General features: G+C 33.7%; 8 non-coding genes across 8 annotated transcripts; all 8 read left to right on the forward strand.

Moving 5' to 3' along the window:
* The first annotated feature begins 34 nt into the window (after positions 1–34).
* On the forward strand, positions 35–115 carry Trnas-gcu (transfer RNA serine (anticodon GCU)). Its single transcript has one exon. It is a non-coding gene; the product is annotated as a tRNA-Ser (tRNA).
* A 648-nt stretch (positions 116–763) lies between these two features.
* Trnai-gau (transfer RNA isoleucine (anticodon GAU)) lies at positions 764–844 on the forward strand. Its single transcript has one exon. It is a non-coding gene; the product is annotated as a tRNA-Ile (tRNA).
* Positions 845–1,510: 666 nt separating this feature from the next.
* On the forward strand, positions 1,511–1,592 carry Trnas-gcu (transfer RNA serine (anticodon GCU)). The gene has a single exon. It is a non-coding gene; the product is annotated as a tRNA-Ser (tRNA).
* A 2,119-nt stretch (positions 1,593–3,711) lies between these two features.
* On the forward strand, positions 3,712–3,793 carry Trnas-gcu (transfer RNA serine (anticodon GCU)). Its single transcript has one exon. It is a non-coding gene; the product is annotated as a tRNA-Ser (tRNA).
* Positions 3,794–5,177: 1,384 nt separating this feature from the next.
* On the forward strand, positions 5,178–5,259 carry Trnas-gcu (transfer RNA serine (anticodon GCU)). The gene has a single exon. It is a non-coding gene; the product is annotated as a tRNA-Ser (tRNA).
* Positions 5,260–8,793: 3,534 nt separating this feature from the next.
* Trnan-guu (transfer RNA asparagine (anticodon GUU)) lies at positions 8,794–8,875 on the forward strand. Its single transcript has one exon. It is a non-coding gene; the product is annotated as a tRNA-Asn (tRNA).
* Positions 8,876–11,703: 2,828 nt separating this feature from the next.
* Positions 11,704–11,785, forward strand: Trnan-guu (transfer RNA asparagine (anticodon GUU)). The gene has a single exon. It is a non-coding gene; the product is annotated as a tRNA-Asn (tRNA).
* A 1,374-nt stretch (positions 11,786–13,159) lies between these two features.
* Trnan-guu (transfer RNA asparagine (anticodon GUU)) lies at positions 13,160–13,241 on the forward strand. The gene has a single exon. It is a non-coding gene; the product is annotated as a tRNA-Asn (tRNA).
* The last annotated feature ends 3,099 nt before the right edge of the window (positions 13,242–16,340 follow it).

A 16,340-nucleotide genomic window follows, 5' to 3' on the forward strand; every position in this document is an offset into this window, starting at 1 on the left:
TCGATTCTTTTAAACAATGATTTATTAGTGCTCAGACAGGGTGGCCGAGTGGTTAAGGCGTTGGACTGCTAATCCAATACGGTCACGTGCGTGGGTTTGAATCCCATATCTGTCGGTTAGTTTTCAAAAAATTGATGAACTGAATTCGTTAAGCATAAAAACTGATATTCACCTAATTTTGTTTTTAATTCACAGAGAAATTTGTCAGGTCAAAAAAATTTAGAGAAACAATGGGCTCACAAACTTTTGAAATTTGTCTGAACAGTTAGTCAAGCAACCAAACCTTGAAAAAGTTTTAAGTTTATTTTTGCAGAAAATCGGATGGCCAATGTATACATTTTTCTATTAAAACCATTCCAGCAATAGAAATTTGAAAAACTTCAGATTTTTTTTGTCCAAGTTTTTCCAAAAAAAGCTATAGTTATTCAGTGGAATCAATTCAAGTTTAAATTTTCCCTAGATATTTGTTTTGCTTCGTTTTCTAGTTTGAAAGCTCTAACAGGTTGCTTAGAAAAACTTGAAATTTTAGCGAAACAATTTGGTCTATAAAACGGTTCGAACTAGTCCAGTTGTATGACTAGAGTGCCTACTGATTCATTAATTTTTTTAAATATAGACTTCAAGCCTCTTTTTTATCGAACAATGGCTTGATTTAATACGTTTCAATGTTTTGAGCAAAAAAACTCTTCTATTAGAAGCAAAGCTACATTGCTTCAAAATTTTATTGTTTCGATTCTTTTAAACAATGATTTATTAGTGCTCAGACAGGTTGGCCGAGTGGTTAAGGCGTTGGACTGATAATCCAATACGGTCACGTGCGTGGGTTTGAATCCCATATCTGTCGGTTAGTTTTTAAAAATTGATGAATTGAATTCGTTAAGCATAAAAACTGATATTCACCTAATTTTGTTTTTAATTCACAGAGAAATTTGTCAGGTCAAAAAATTTTAGAGAAACAATGGGCTCACAAACTTTTGAAATTTGTCTGAACAGTTAGTCAAGCAACCAAACCTTGAAAAATTTTAAGTTTGTTTATGCAGAAAATCGGATGGCCAATGTATACATTTTTCTATTGAAACCATTCCAGCAATGGAAATTTAAAAAACTTCAGGTTTTTTTGTTGGCCAAGTTTTTCCACAAAAACTATAGTTTTTCAGTGGAATCAATTCAAGTTTAAATTTTCCCTAGATTTTTGTTTTGCTTCACTTTCTAGTTTGAAAGCTCTAACAGGTAGCTTAGAAAAACTTGAAGTTTCAGCGAAACGATTTGGTCTATAAAACGGTTTGAACTAGTCCAGTTTTAAGACTAGAGTGCTTACTTATTTATTAAGTTTTTTAAATATGGACTTCAAGCCTCCTTTTGATCGAACAATGGCTTGATTTAATACATTTCATTTTTTTGAGCAAAAAAAACTATTCTATTTGAAGCAAAGAAACATTGCTTCAAAATTTTATTGGTTCAATTAGTTTAAACAGTGATGGCCATTGGTTCGATTCGTTTAAACAACAATGACAGGGTGGCCGAGTGGTTAAGGTGTTGGACTGCTAATCCAATACGGTCTCCGTGCGTGGGTTCGAGTACCATCTCTGTCGGTTAGTTTTTAAAAATTGATGAACTGATTTCGTTAAGCAAAAAAACTGATATTTACCTAAATTTAATACTAATTCACAGAGAAATTTGTCAGGTCAAAAAGTTTTAGAGAAACACTCGGCTCACAAACTTTTGAAATTCGTCTGAACAGTTAGTCAAGCAACCAAACCTTGATAAAGTTTTAAGTTTATTTTTGCAGAAAATCGGATGGCCAATGTATACATTTTTCTATTAAAACCATTCCAGCAAGGGAAATTTGAAAAACTTCAGGTTTTTTTGGCCAAGTTTTTCCAAAAAAAGCGATAGTTATTCAGTGGAATCAATTGAAGTTTAAATTTTCCCTAGATTTTTGTTTTGCTTCGTTTTCTAGTTTGAAAGCTCTAACAGGTTGCTTAGAAAAACTTGAAATTTAAGCGAAACAATTTGGTCTATAAAACGGTTTGAACTAGTTCAGTTGTATGACTAGAGTGCTTACTTATTCATTAAATTTTTTAAATATAGACTTCAAGCCTCTTTTTGATCGAACAATGGCTTGATTTAATATGTTTCAATGTTTGAGCAAAAAAACTCTTCTATTAGAAGCAAAGCTACATTGCTTCAAAATTTTATTGTTTCGATTCTTTTAAACAATGATTTATTAGTGCTCAGACAGGGTGGCCGAGTGGTTAAAGCGTTGGACTGCTAATCCAATACGGTCACGTGCCTGGGTTTGAATCCCATATCTGTCGGTTAGTTTTTAAAAATTGGTGAACTGAATTCGTTAAGCATAAAAACTGATATTCACCTAATTTTGTTTTTAATTCACAGAAAAATTTGTCAGGTCAAAAAATTTTAGAGAAACAATGGGCTCACAAACTTTTGAAATTTGTCTGAACAGTTAGTCAAGCAACCAAACCTTGAAAAATTTTAAGTTTGTTTATGCAGAAAATCGGATGGCCAAGGTATACATTTTTCTATTGAAACCATTCCAGCAATGGAAATTTAAAAAATTTCAGGTTTTTTTGTTGGCCAAGTTTTTCCACAAAAACTATAGTTTTTCAGTGGAATCAATTCAAGTTTAAATTTTCCCTAGATTTTTGTTTTGCTTCGTTTTCTAGTTTGAAAGCTCTAACAGGTAGCTTAGAAAAACTTGAAGTTTCAGCGAAACGATTTGGTCTATAAAACGGTTTGAACTAGTCCAGTTTTATGACTAGAGTGCTTACTTATTCATTAAATTTTTTAAATAAAGACTTCAAGACTCTTTTCGATCAAACAATGGCTTTATTTAATACGTTTCATTGTTTTGAGCAAAAAACTCTTCTATTTGAAGCAAAGCAACATTGCTTCAAAATTTTATTGGTTCGATTCGTGCTACCAACTAATTAATTGTGCTCAGACAGGGTGACCGAGTGGTTAGGGCGTTGGACTGGTAATGTAATATGTCTTCATGCGTGGGTTTGAATCCCATCTCTGTCGATTACTTTTTGAAAAAACATGATCTGAAATCGGTAAGCACAAAACTGATGTTTACCCAAGTTTGTTAACAACTAACCGAAAAAATTTTACACAAAATTTCAGTGAACGACATGACATGCGAACATTTGAAATTTTTCTAAACAGACTAGTCAAGCAGACAAACTTTGAAAAATTTCAAGTTGTTTCATGAAGAAAATCGGATGGCCATTGTTATATGTTTTTCTATTGAAACCATTCAAGCAATGGAACTTTAAAAAACTTCAGATTACTTTGTTGGCCAAGTTTCTCCACAAAAAACAATCGTTTTTCAATGGAAGCACTTCATTTTTAAATTTTCCTTAGATTTTTATTCCGCTTCGTTTCCTAGTTTGAAAGCTTCAACAGGTTGCTGAGAAAAAATTGAAAATTTAACGAAACGATTTGGTCTATAAAACGGTTTGAACTAGTCCAGTTTTATGACTAGAGTGCTGACTTATTCATTAAGTTTTTTAAATATAGACTTCAAGCCTCTTTTTGATCGAACAATGGCTTGATTTAATACGTTTCAATTTTTTGAGCAAAAAAAAAACTATTCTATTTGAAGCAAAGAAACTTTGCTTCAAAATTTTATTGGTTCAATTAGTTTAAACAGTGATGGCCATTGGTTCGATTCGTTTAAGCAATAATGACAGGGTGGCCGAGTGGTTAAGGCGTTGGACTGCTAATCCAATACGGTCTCCGTGCGTGGGTTCGAATCACATCTCTTTCGGTTAGTTTTTAAAAAATGATGAACTGAATTCGTTAAGCATAAAAACTGATATTCACCTAATTTTGTTTTTAATTCACCGAGAAATTTGTCAGGTCAAAAAATTTTAGAGAAACAATGGGCTCACAAACTTTTGAAATTTGTCTGAACAGTTAGTCAAGCAACCAAACCTTGAAAAATTTTAAGTTTGTTTATGCAGAAAATCGGATGGCCAATGTATACATTTTTCTATTGAAACCATTCCAGCAATGGAAATTTAAAAAACTTCAGGTTTTTTTGTTGGCCAAGTTTTTCCACAAAAACTATAGTTTTTCAGTGGAATCAATTCAAGTTTAAATTTTCCCTAGATTTTTGTTTTGCTTCGTTTTCTAGTTTGAAAGCTCTAACAGGTAGCTTAGAAAAACTTGAAGTTTCAGCGAAACGATTTGGTCTATAAAACGGTTTGAACTAGTCCAGTTTTATGACTAGAGTGCTTACTTATTCATTAAATTTTTTAAATAAAGACTTCAAGACTCTTTTCGATCAAACAATGGCTTTATTTAATACGTTTCATTGTTTTGAGCAAAAAAACTCTTCTATTTGAAGCAAAGCAACATTGCTTCAAAATTTTATTGGTTCAATTCGTGCTACCAACTAATTAATTGTGCTCAGACAGGGTGACCGAGTGGTTAGGGCGTTGGACTGGTAATGTAATATGTCTTCATGCGTGGGTTTGAATCCCATCTCTGTCGATTACTTTTTGAAAAAACATGATCTGAAATCGGTAAGCACAAAACTGATGTTTACCCAAGTTTGTTAACAACTAACCGAAAAAATTTTACACAAAATTTCAGTGAACGACATGACATGCGAACATTTGAAATTTTTCTAAACAGACTAGTCAAGCAGACAAACTTTGAAAAATTTCAAGTTGTTTCATGAAGAAAATCGGATGGCCATTGTTATATGTTTTTCTATTGAAACCATTCAAGCAATGGAACTTTAAAAAACTTCAGATTACTTGGTTGGCCAAGTTTCTCCACAAAAAACAATAGTTTTTCAATGGAAGCACTTCATTTTTAAATTTTCCTTAGATTTTTATTCCGCTTCGTTTCCTAGTTTGAAAGCTTCAACAGGCTTCAATTGAAAATTTAACGAAACGATTTGGTCTATAAAACGGTTTGAACTAGTCCAGTTTTATGACTAGAGTGCTTACTTATTCATTAAGTTTTTTAAATATAGACTTCAAGCCTCTTTTTGATCGAACAATGGCTTGATTTAATACGTTTCATTTTTTTGAGCAAAAACAACTATTCTATTTGAAGCAAAGAAACATTGCTTCAAAATTTTATTGGTTCAATTAGTTTAAACAGTGATGGCCATTGGTTCGATTCGATTAAACAACAATGACAGGGTGGCCGAGTGGTTAAGGTGCTGGACTGCTAATCCAATGCGGTCTCCGTGCGTGGGTTCGAGTACCATCTCTGTCGGTTAGTTTTTCAAAATTGATGAACTGAATTCGTTAAGCAAAAAAACTGATATTTACCTAAATTTGTTACTAATTCACAGAGAAATTTGTCAGGTCAAAAAATTTTAGAGAAACACTCGGCTCACAAACTTTTGAAATTCGTCTGAACAGTTAGTCAAGCAACCAAACCTTGAAAAAGTTTTAAGTTTATTTTTGCAGAAAATCGGATGGCCAATGTATATATTTTTCTAATAAAACCATTCCAGCAATGGAAATTTGAAAAACTTCAGGTTTTTTGGCCAAGTTTTTCCAAAAAAAACTACAGTTATTCAGTGGAATCAATTAAAGTTTAAATTTTCCCTAGATTTTTGTTTTGCTTCGTTTTCTAGTTTGAAAGCTCTAACAGGTTGCTTAGAAAAACTTGAAATTTTAACGAAACTAATTGGTCTATAAAACGGTTTGAACTAGTCCAGTTTTATGACTAGAGTGCTAACTTAATCATTAAATTTTTTAAATATAGACTTCACGCCTCTTTTTGATCATACAAATGCTTGATTTAGTACGTTTCAATGTTTTGAGCAAAAAAACTCTTCTGTTTGAAGCAAAGCAACATTGCTTCACAATTTTATTGGTTCGATTCTTCTTACCACTTATTTAATTGTGCTCAGACAGGGTGACCGAGTGGTTAAGGCGTTGGACTGGTAATGTAATATGGTCTCCATGCGTGGGTTTGAATCCCATCTATGTCGATTAGTTTTTCTAAAATACATGAACTGAAATCGGTAAGCACAAAACTGATGTTTACCCAAGTTAGTTAACAATTAACCAAAAAAATTTACACAAAATTTTAGTGAAGGACATGACATGCAAACATTTGAAATTTTTCTAAACAGACTAGTCAAGCCGACAAACTTTGAAAAATTTCAAGTTATTTCATGGAGAAAATCGGATGGCCAATGTTATAAGTTTTTCTATTGAAACCAATCAAGCAATGGAATTTAGAAAAACTTCATATTACTTTGTTGGCCAAGTTTCTCCACAAAAAAACAGTCGTTTTTCAATGGAAGCACTTCATTTTTAAATTTTCCTTAGATTTTTATTCCGCTTCGTTTCCTAGTTTGAAAGCTTCAAAAGGTTGCTTAGAAAAAATTGAGAATTTAACGAAACGATTTGGTCTATAAAACGGATTGAACTAGTCCAGTTTTATGACTAGAGTGCTTATTTATTCATTAAATTTTTTAAATATAGACTTCAAGCCTCTTTTTGATCGAACAATGGCTTGATTTAATACGTTTCAATGTTTTGAGCAAAAAAACTCTTCTATTAGAAGCAAAGCTACATTGCTTCAAAATTTTATTGGTTCGATTCGTGTTACCAAGTAATTAATTGTGCTCAGACAGTGTGACCGAGTGGTTAAGGCATTGGACTGGTAATGTAATATGGTCTCCATGCGTGGGTTTGAATCCCATCTCTGTCGATTAGTTTTTGAAAACACATGAACTGAAATCGGTAAGCAAAAAATTGATGTTTACCCAAGTTTGTTAACAACTAACCAAAAAAATTTACTCAAAATTTCAGTGAAAGACATGACATGCAAACATTTGAAACGTTTCTAAACAGACTAGTCAAGCAGACAAACTTTGAAAAGATTCAAGATATTTCATGAAGAAAATCGGATGGCCAATGTTATACGTTTTTCTAATGAAACCATACAAGCGATGGAAATTTGAAAAACTTCATATTACTTTGTTGGCCAAGTTTCTCCACAAAAAAACAGTCGTTTTTCAATGGAAGCACTTCATTTTTAAATTTTCCTTAGATTTTTATTCCGCTTCGTTTCCTAATTTGAAAGCTTCAAAAGGTTGCTTAGAAAAAAATGAAAATTTAACGAAACGATTTGGTCTATAAAACGGATTGAACTAGTCCAGTTTTATGACTAGAGTGCTTACTTATTCATTAAAATTTTTAAATATAGAAATCAAGTCTCTTTTTGATCGAACAATGGCCTGCTTTAATAAGTTTCAACGCTTTGAGCAAAAAAACTCTTCTATTAGAAGCAAAGCTACATTGCTTCAAAATTTTATTGGTTCGATTCGTGTTACCAACTAATTAATTGTGCTCAGACAGTGTGACCGAGTGGTTAAGGCATTGGACTGGTAATGTAATATGGTCTCCATGCGTGGGTTTGAATCCCATCTCTGTCGATTAGTTTTTGAAAACACATGAACTGAAATCGGTAAGCAAAAAATTGATGTTTACCCAAGTTTGTTAACAACTAACCGAAAAAATTTACTCAAAATTTCAGTGAACGACATGACATGCAAACATTTGAAACGTTTCTAAACAGACTAGTCAAGCAGACAAACTTTGAAAAACTTCAAGATATTTCATGAAGAAAATCGGATGGCCAATGTTATACGTTTTTCTAATGAAACCATACAAGCGATGGAAATTTGAAAATTTTCATATTACTTTGTTGACCAAGTTCCTCCACAAAAAACAATCGTTTTTCAATGGAAGCACTTCATTTTTAAGTTTTCCTTAGATTTTTAATCCGCTTCGTTTCCTAGTTTGAAAGCTTTAACAGGTTGCTTAGAAAAAATTGAAAATTTAACGAAACTATTTGGTCTATAAAACGGTTTGAACTAGTCCAGTTTTATGACTAGAGTGTTTACTTATTCATTAAATTTTTTAAAAATAGACTTCAAGACTCTTTTTGATCGAACAATGGCTTGATTTAATACGTTTCAATGTTCTGAGCAAAAAAACTCTTCTATAAGAAGCAAAGCTACCTTGCTTCAAAATTTTATTGGTTCGATTCGTGTTACCAACTAATTAATTGTGCTCAAACAGGGTGACCGAGTGGTTAAGGCGTTGGACTGGTAATGTAATATGGTCTCCATGCGTGGGTTTGAATCCCATCTCTGTCGATTAGTTTTTGAAAACACATGAAATTAAATCGGTAGGCAAAAACTGATGTTTACCCAAGTTAGTAAACAACTAACCAAAAAAATTTACACAAAATTTTAGTGAACGACATGACATGCAAACATTTGAAATTTTTCTTAACAGACTAGTCAAGCAGGCAAACATCGAAAAATTTGTTGTTATTTCATGAAGAAAATCGGATGGCCAATGTTTTACGTTTTTCTATTGAAACCATTCAAGCAATGGAATTTTGAAAAACTTCAGATTACTTTGTTGGCCAAGTTTCTCCACAAAAAACAATCGTTTTTCAACGGAAGCACTTCATTTTTAAATGTTCCTTAGTTTTTCATTCCGCTTCGTTTCCTAGTTTGAAAGCTTTAACAGGTTGCTTAGAAAAAATTGAAAAATTAGCGAACTGATTTGAGCTAGCCCAGTTCTATGACTAGAGTGCTGATTTATTCATTAAATTTTTTAAATATAGAAATCAAGTCTCTTTTTGATCGAACAATGGCCTGATTTAATACGTTTCAATGCTTTATTTGAAGCAAAGCAACATTGCTTCACAATTTTATTGGTTCAATTCGTTTAAACAATGATGGCCATTGGTTCGATTCGTTTAAACAACAATGACAGGGTGGCCGAGTGGTTAAGGAGTTGGACTGTTAATCCAATACGGTCTCCGTGCGTGGGTTCGAAACCCCTCTCTGTCGGTTAGTTTTTAAAAAATGATGAACTGAATTCGTTAAGCATAAAAACTGATATTTACCTAATTTTGTTAATAATTCACAGAAAAATTTGTCAGGTCAAAAATTTTTAGAGAAACAATCGGCTCACAAACTTTTGAAATTCGTCTGAACAGTTAGTCAAGCAATCAAACCTTGAAAAATTTTAAGTTTATTCATGCAGAAAATCGGATGGCCAATGTATACATTTTTCTATTGAAACCATTCCAGAATTGGAAATTTCAAAAACTTCAGGTTTCTTGTTGGCCAAGTTTTCCTACAAAAAACTATAGTTTTTCAGTGGAATCAATTCAAGTTTAAATTTTCCCTAGATTTTTCTTTTGCTTCGTTTTCTAGTTTGAAAGCTCTAACAGGTAGCTTAGAAAAACTTGAAATTTCAGCGAAACGATTTGGTCTATAAAACGGTTTGAACTAGTCCAGTTTTATGACTAGAGTGTTTACTTGTTCATTAAAGTTTTTAAATGTAGACTTCAAGCCTCTTTTTGATCAAACAATTGCTTGGTTTAAAACTTTTCAATGTTTTGAGCAAAAAAACTCTTCTATTTGAAGCAAAGCAACATTGCTTCAAAATTTTATTGGTTCGATTCGTCTTAGCAATTATTTAATTGTGCTCAGACAGGGTGACCGAGTGGTTAAGGCGTTGGACTGGTAACGTAACATTGTCGCCATGCATGGGTTTGAATCCCATCTCTGTCGGTTAGTTTTTTAAAATGATGAACTGAATTCGTTAAGCATAAAAACTGATATTTACCTAATTTTGTTAATAATTCACAGAAAAATTTGTCAGGTCAAAAATTTTTTGAGAAACAATCGGCTCACAATTTTTTGAAATTCGTCTGAACAGTTAGTCAAGCAATCAAACCTTGAAAAATTTCAAGTTATTTCATGAAGAAAATCGGATGGACAATGTTATACGTTTTTCTATTGAAACCATTCAAGCAATGGAATTTTGAAAAACTTCAGATTACTTTATTGGCCAAGTTTCTCCACAAAAAACAATCGTTTGTCAAGGGAAGCATTTCATTTTTCCTTAGGTTTTTATTCCGCTTCGTTTCCTAGTTTGAAAGCTCTAACAGGTAGCTTAGAAAAACTTGAAATTTCAGCGAAACGAATTGGTCTATAAAACGGTTTGAACTAGTCCAGTTTTATGACTAGAGTGTTTACTTATTCATTAAAGTTTTTAAAAATAGACTTCAAGCCTCTTTTTGATCAAACAATTGCTTGGTTTAAAACTTTTCAATGTTTTGAGCAAAAAAAAACTCTTCTATTTGAAGCAAAGCAACATTGCTTCAAAATTTTATTGGTTCGATTCGTCTTAGCAATTATTTAATTGTGCTCAGACAAGGTGACCGAGTGGTTAAGGCGTTGGACTGGTAACGTAACATTGTCGCCATGCGTGGGTTTGAAACCCCTCTCTGTCGGTTAGTTTTTAAAAAATGATGAACTGAATTCGTTAAGCATAAAAACTGATATTTACCTAATTTTGTTAATAATTCACAGAAAAATTTGTCAGGTCAAAAATTTTTAGAGAAACAATCGGCTCACAAACTTTTGAAATTCGTCTGAACAGTTAGTCAAGCAATCAAACCTTGAAAAATTTTAAGTTTATTCATGCAGAAAATCGGATGGCCAATGTATACATTTTTCTATTGAAACCATTCCAGAATTGGAAATTTCAAAAACTTCAGGTTTCTTGTTGGCCAAGTTTTCCTACAAAAAACTATAGTTTTTCAGTGGAATCAATTCAAGTTTAAATTTTCCCTAGATTTTTCTTTTGCTTCGTTTTCTAGTTTGAAAGCTCTAACAGGTAGCTTAGAAAAACTTGAAATTTCAGCGAAACGAATTGGTCTATAAAACGGTTTGAACTAGTCCAGTTTTATGACTAGAGTGTTTACTTGTTCATTAAAGTTTTTAAATGTAGACTTCAAGCCTCTTTTTGATCAAACAATTGCTTGGTTTAAAACTTTTCAATGTTTTCAGCAAAAAAACTCTTCTATTTGAAGCAAAGCAACATTGCTTCAAAATTTTATTGGTTCGATTCGTCTTAGCAATTATTTAATTGTGCTCAGACAGGGTGACCGAGTAGTTAAGGCGTTGGACTGGTAACGTAACATTGTCGCCATGCGTGGGTTTGAATCCCATCTCTGTCGGTTAGTTTTTAAAAAATGATGAACTGAATTCGTTAAGCATAAAAACTGATATTTACCTAATTTTGTTAATAATTCACAGAAAAATTTGTCAGGTCAAAAATTTTTAGAGAAACAATCGGCTCACAATTTTTTTAAATTCGTCTGAACAGTTAGTCAAGCAATCAAACCTTGAAAAACTTCAAGTTATTTCATGAAGAAAATCGGATGGACAATGTTATACGTTTTTCTATTGAAACCATTCAAGCAATGGAATTTTGAAAAACTTCAGATTACTTTGTTGGCCAAGTTTCTCCACAAAAAACAATCGTTTGTCAAGGGAAGCACTTCATTTTTCCTTAGGTTTTTATTCCGCTTCGTTTCCTAGTTTGAAAGCTTTAACAGGTTGCTTAGAAAAAATTGAAAATTTAGCGAACTGATTTGGTCTATAAAACGAATTGAACTAACCCAGTTCTATGACTAGAGTGCTGACTTATTCAATAAAATTTTTAAATATAGAAATCAGGTCTTTTTTTGATCGAACAATGGCCTGATTTAAAAAGTTTCAATGCTTTGAGCAAAAAAAACTCGTCTATTTGCTTCACAATTTTATTGGTTCAATTCGCTTAAACAATGATCGCCCTTGGTTTGATTCGTTTAAACAACAATGACAGGGTGGCCGAGTCGTTAAGGCGTTGGACTGTTAATCCAATACGGTCTCCGTGCGTGGGTTCGAATCCCCTCTCTGTCGGTTAGTTTTTAAAAAATGATGAACTGAATTCGTTAAGCATAAAAACTGATATTTACCTTATTTTGTTAATAATTCACAGAAAAATTTGTCAGGTCAATAATTTTTAGAGAAACAATCGGCTCACAATTTTTTGAAATTTGTCTGAACAGTTAGTCAAGCAATCAAACCTTGAAAAAATTTAAGTTTGTTTATGCAGAAAATCGGATGGCCAATGTATACATTTTTCTATTGAAACCATTCGAGCAATGGAAATTTAAAAAACTTCAGTTTTTTTTTGTTAGCCAACTTTTCCACAAAAAGTATAATTTTTTAGTGGAATCAATTCAAGTTTAAATTTTCCCTAGATTTTTCTTTTGCTTCGTTTTCTAGTTTGAAAGCTCTAACAGGTAGCTTAGAAAAACTTGAAATTTCAGCGAAACGAATTGGTCTATAAAACGGTTTGAACTAGTCCAGTTTTATGACTAGAGTGTTTACTTGTTCATTAAAGTTTTTAAATGTAGACTTCAAGCCTCTTTTTGATCAAACAATTGCTTGGTTTAAAACTTTTCAATGTTTTCAGCAAAAAAACTCTTCTATTTGAAGCAAAGCAACATTGCTTCAAAATTTTATTGGTTCGATTCGTCTTAGCAATTATTTAATTGTGCTCAGACAGGGTGACCGAGTAGTTAAGGCGTTGGACTGGTAACGTAACATTGTCGCCATGCGTGGGTTTGAATCCCATCTCTGTCGGTTAGTTTTTAAAAAATGATGAACTGAATTCGTTAAGCATAAAAACTGATATTTACCTAATTTTGTTAATAATTCACAGAAAAATTTGTCAGGTCAAAAATTTTTAGAGAAACAATCGGCTCACAATTTTTTTAAATTCGTCTGAACAGTTAGTCAAGCAATCAAACCTTGAAAAACTTCAAGTTATTTCATGAAGAAAATCGGATGGACAATGTTATACGTTTTTCTATTGAAACCATTCAAGCAATGGAATTTTGAAAAACTTCAGATTACTTTGTTGGCCAAGTTTCTCCACAAAAAACAATCGTTTGTCAAGGGAAGCACTTCATTTTTCCTTAGGTTTTTATTCCGCTTCGTTTCCTAGTTTGAAAGCTTTAACAGGTTGCTTAGAAAAAATTGAAAATTTAGCGAACTGATTTGGTCTATAAAACGAATTGAACTAACCCAGTTCTATGACTAGAGTGCTGACTTATTCAATAAAATTTTTAAATATAGAAATCAGGTCTTTTTTTGATCGAACAATGGCCTGATTTAAAAAGTTTCAATGCTTTGAGCAAAAAAAACTCGTCTATTTGCTTCACAATTTTATTGGTTCAATTCGCTTAAACAATGATCGCCCTTGGTTTGATTCGTTTAAACAACAATGACAGGGTGGCCGAGTCGTTAAGGCGTTGGACTGTTAATCCAATACGGTCTCCGTGCGTGGGTTCGAATCCCCTCTCTGTCGGTTAGTTTTTAAAAAATGATGAACTGAATTCGTTAAGCATAAAAACTGATATTTACCTTATTTTGTTAATAATTCACAGAAAAATTTGTCAGGTCAATAATTTTTAGAGAAACAATCGGCTCACAATTTTTTGAAATTTGTCTGAACAGTTAGTCAAGCAATCAAACCTTGAAAAAATTTAAGTTTGTTTATGCAGAAAATCGGATGGCCAATGTATACATTTTTCTATTGAAACCATTCGAGCAATGGAAATTTAAAAAACTTCAGTTTTTTTTTGTTAGCCAACTTTTCCACAAAAAGTATAATTTTTTAGTGGAATCAATTCAAGTTTAAATTTTCCCTAGATTTTTGTTTTGCTTCGTTTTCTAGTTTGAAAGCTCTAACAGGTAACTTAGAAAAACTTGAAATTTCAGCGAAACGAATTGGTCTATAAAACGGTTTGAACTAGTCCAGTTTTATGACTAGAGTGTTTACTTATTCATTAAAGTTTTTAAATGTAGACTTAAAGCCTCTTTTTGATCAAACAATGTGCCATTCTGCCAGATGACACAGCATAACCTTCCCGCGACAGAAATAAAAGTGACTAAAGGCCTTATGAACAGAAAAGTGTTGCGACGGAGGGTCAGAATGTTCTAGAATTTTTATTTTTGAAATTTCGATCGGAAGAAGAACATTTCTGAGAAATAGAAAAAAGACGGCCATTTTGAATAAAAAAGACGAAAATCAGAACCACGATATAGAGTGTGAAGAACAGTTGTATCAGAGACGGAAAAACACGGAGCCTCTTATCGTGGCAAGAACACACGATAAGGACCTTGGCGACAGATATTTGTGGAGACGGAGGCTTCAGTGGGGGGAAGAGAAATACCACGGAACCCTCCCGGGACACGAAATATAGGAGATAAGAGTGTTATCTCAAGAAAATCACGGGAGCGGAGGCTTGGTCCCCCAGAGACTGTTATATGTGAAGGGACTGTGAAAACTGACTATAACAGCTGCTGTAATGTCCTAGATCGTAATTAACACCGTTATTATTTAATATTTCAGAGCATGAGTAGATAGAAAAAGGAAAGGGTCAATCCATCTCCAATGGATTTAATATAAAACTGTCACACAAAAACATATAAAAATAGGTTGTTCGAGCCGTGTTTTTAATGACAATCACGTAGTCTGAGGATCCGAGACTCAGCTATGTGGTTGTGTTCGCATGCAAACGAAAGCTGATCAAAAGTCGTTTGACTGATGGCCTAAAAATGGTAACTTTTTACTTTGCCCTAAACAGACCAGAAAATCAACTGGCAAGGTCGAGACGGTGAAAAACGAGTAGAATTAAGGTAACTGACGCCTGCCAGTCGTTGATAGGTACTTTTTCTACGCTCCGTCGCTGTGTGATATTTGGGCGAATGTTACATAGACGTTTTTATGGCGCTCCTGGGTGGGCCTGTTAAAGGCATGAAACCATCATGATCAGCAAGCGTTTCAGCGACGTACCCTCCGCTCCGGGCGTATGCCCGAGTTAGAGGCCTTAATGACCGTTATTGTACTAGGGGGAAGGTGCGTACCCTCCGTCTAGTGCAATTTAGCTTTTTAACTTAGTTAACACCGAAAATTCCGGGGGCCGGAGGGTTAGGTGGGAAATCTAGAGCCCGCTTGTCCTGAGGTCCCAGGACCAGAAACAATTAAAGAGAAAGCGTAAAACCAAACAAAAATAGTGTATAACCAAGAAAAAGCCAAAAATAAATTTATTTAAAAATAAAAAAGTACAAAAAACAGTAAAAAAAAATCCAAAAAAGACCAAAAACAGTAAAAAACATAAAGTGACAGTTTATATGTTATTTCCGGACGAGATGTGATCTGACCTTCCTATTTGTTGTTGTTTCAGATTGATTTATATCGTTTCTGATAGAGAGATTGTGTGTTTTGGTGAAGGGTTGGGTACCCTCCCTCGAGTGTAATTTGAGTGTTTAAGCACGTTAATGGTGATTTTGCCGGTGACCGGAGGGTAGAGTGACAGGCTGATCAACGTGTTCCACAATCAACAGGGACATCAAGGACAACATCCGCAACGACTGTTGGGTATCGTTGAAGCAATTTTAGTATCGTTCGGGTACTATTTCCTTAAAACTTAAGTGGTGGGGGGCACGATTGGCGCGGTCCGATTGTACCCTCCATCGATTACAAATTTCCGAGTTAAGGGTCTTAATTCGGATATTTTGGTGCAAAGGAGGGTATAGTACTATTTATTAACGACTATTTATAGATTATTGTCCTTACTATATATTACTTATCTCCTATTTAGACCCAAGAAACACCCATTTTTTGTCGAAAATTACCAATTTTCGACCAAACTGTAGACCCCCAAATTTTCGGATATCCGAGCTTTTCCGATAGGCAAAAAGCTTTTATATAGAGAGTAGCCACGTAGTTCGATCCCCTTTATTAAAGAAACCGCGTGAGCAAAGATTCAGTGGAAGTTAGAAAAACGAGAATTTTTCGACCAAAATTTTGATAATTTTCTGTATTTTGTCAATCTGTTTTGGGGATCGATTTTTTGAGTTTTTAGAGTTAGAGCAATAAAATTTTTTGCGTTAGGAGCGTGCTAGCATAACGTGCTAGGTTACTAGAGAAATTTTTGGGTAACCCTCCGAGTAGCTCCGTGGATAGAGCTAACGACTTAAGGTTTGGAAAAGGAAGGAATCGGAGGGTCCAAATTTGATAGTTTTTGGCCAAATTTTTGTTTCTAAACCAATTTTGGTCCGGTTTTTTGCATCATTCCAGTGCCGTACAGGGCTGCTACGCTCATTTCAAGTATTTTTAGGCACTCTCGACCGGAATTGCGAAAAAAGTCTTTCAGATCCTATACAGGTGGTGAAAAAGGCCATTCTGACGAACGCGTTTTTGGCGATTTCTCAAAGACTAGTTATCCGATCGGGATAATTTTGGTACCATAAGTCGACGTTTTTGACCACTTTTCCGAATCGCAACCGTTTTTGGGTTGATTATTTCGGAAAAGAAAATTTTTTTAGAATTTGTTGGTTCGGAGGGTCCAAGTAACGGGCAACCCTCCGAGCGGCAGAAAATTTTATCAAAACATCTTTT

Source organism: Symsagittifera roscoffensis, chromosome 6, assembly GCF_963678635.1.
Source record: "Symsagittifera roscoffensis chromosome 6, txSymRosc1.1, whole genome shotgun sequence".
Lineage (NCBI taxonomy): Eukaryota > Metazoa > Xenacoelomorpha > Acoela > Convolutidae > Symsagittifera > Symsagittifera roscoffensis.